This window comes from Pteropus medius, unplaced genomic scaffold, assembly GCF_902729225.1.
Source record: "Pteropus medius unplaced genomic scaffold, Ma_sr-lr_union100, whole genome shotgun sequence".
NCBI classification, from domain to species: Eukaryota; Metazoa; Chordata; class Mammalia; order Chiroptera; family Pteropodidae; genus Pteropus; species Pteropus medius.
Window position 1 is genome coordinate 144,285 of NW_024355203.1, and position 2,463 is coordinate 146,747.

Consider the following 2,463-nt stretch of genomic DNA (forward strand, 5'->3'; position numbering starts at 1 on the left):
TCTCTCTCTCTCAATCTCTCTCTCTCAGCTGATATCTGTACTCACTCAATAATCTCATTTCCATGCATCCATTCTGATCACTGCTTCCTTTCTTTCTAATTCCTTCCACTTCATAAACTGACCTTTAATATTATTCAACTGTATGGGACCACCAATTGACCTTCATGTTTTCCCTATCTCTCAACCCCTCAATCATCACTTTCGACCTTACCCAAGCCTAGTTGCACTCACATACACTTTCAGTTTCCTTGTTCCCCTCTCTCTTCATTTTACTTGCCTGACAAAACCTCAACCATAGCTAAATATAATTCTCTGCCTATTTCACATCTGCACCTAAGCAGCTAAACCTGAATAGAAAAACACATAAAGGTGCTAACAGCATCTTACTCTAAATGCATGAGTCCTAATGGAATCATACCATATTTCCCTAATGCATTTGTTCTCCTATTTTCTTAAGTAACTATTTCTCTTCACAAAGTATGAATATTTCTTTCTCTTTATTTACTTTCAGTTCATGGCCTTTCTTATTTCTTGATGAAATAAAATACAACTGATAAAAGAGCCCACTCTTGTCACCACATCTATCAACCTACTTTCATCTGGATCTCTAGCCTTTCCCTGCCCTCCTATTGCTATCAAAAAATGGTTACTGATGCTATCCAAGGCTAACCCATACATTTGTGAACTGAATCCCATTCTCTTTAGCTTACTCAGACATAATTCTTTCTCTCCTCTTTCGTAAGTTTCCCTCTCTTGTGGATTTTTCTTACCAGCACATGAGTAGGCTGTACTATCTCCTTCACCAAACAAAAGTCCCCTAACTTCATATCCTTGTATAGCTTCCTCTCCATTTCTCTTCCCCTCTTTACATTAAAATTCTCAAAAAAGCTATTAATACACTGTCTCCAATTATTTCCTCTTGTCCTCTCTTTTGAAGCCACTCCAATCAAGGTTTTACTCAAACAACTAAAAGAGCTTTAGTGACATTCTGTCATGGCCTCTCTTTTGTGAGTTCCATTGGTCAATTCACAATGTTTATTATACTTGACCAGTTAAACAACATCTGACACAATTGTTTGCTTCCTCTTAATGTAAACATTTTTTTTTTTCACTTGGCTTCCAGTACAACACCTTTTCTTGGTTTTCCTCTGATCATATGAGTGCTTTTTCTCAGTCTCTACTGCTATATCCTCCTCTTTTTAACTCCAACAACTGGAAAGCTCCTCTCTTCTCCATCTTTACCTAGTCCCTCATGGCTGCAAGTACCATCTATATGTTGACAACTACCAAATTTATAATCCAATATAGATCCCTCACTAGAGATCATCTAATATCAAACTGTCTACATGACATTTCTCTTTGGATATCTAAAAGGCACTTCAGAAGTAACAAGCCCAAATCTAAACTCCAGATTTTGCCAGCGCTCTCCTCTTCTAGTCTTTCTTATCTCAGTTAATGGTAATTCCATCATTTTAATTAATCAGACTCTGAACCTTGGAATCAACTTTCACCATTTCTAATGTTATTCCCACAGGTATCCGTATTTTACTCCCTTACTACAGATCATTGCTCAATTTTCATGTAAGAAGAGAAGCCTTTTCTGATTTCCCTAGATTCTCCTTCATTCACTCCCTCTGAATTACCCCAGTTCCTTTTCTTTATAACACTTACAACTGCCTGACATAGTACACATCACATTGTTATTTATTTTCTGTCCCTTTCTCTAGCATGCAAAATATAATCAAAGACAGGGGCTTTGTCTTTTTAGTTCAGTGTTACAGCTCCAGGTTCACAATAGTGCCTAACATATAGTAGGTGCTTAAAGAAATGTTTGTTGAACAAAGAAATCTATTTTAATGAAGACGGAATTTTGTTTTGTTTTAGAAATTTGTAAAATAAAATTTTCAACCAATTTTCCTTTAATTATACTTTGATAACTTTAAGGATTGTTGGTGTTTATTTTCTTGAGAGCAAGGATTTTTTCCCTCCTCATTTTACTCCCCAAAATTAAGTTTCTGTATTTTTCTCTTTGAAGTACATTTTAAAGGAAGGCAGACCTGTGGTTAATAGAGGGAAGAGAGAAGTATTCTAGAGATATTCTTATCCCTTAACTCTTTCAAAATGAGAGACTACTTTAATTTACATACCATCTGAATATGAAAAGGCCTAGAGGTGATGAGAAGATAATTAAAACCTAGATCTGACAGGTTGTAGAGGAACAAAGCAATTCTTGTTAAATTACTATATCATTGTAGTCTTGAGGGGTTAGAGATCTTGATATGATTATTAATATACACACATTTGATTTGTTTAAGCAATTACATTGTTTAATGGATGAAAGCAATATGTTTGCTATGAAAAGTTTACCTAGCAGCCTTCTAGATTTAATAGCCATAGAATTGTCTAGATAAGAAAGATTAAGGCGAGCATGTCTGTACTAATATATGAAAAGAATCTCACAAG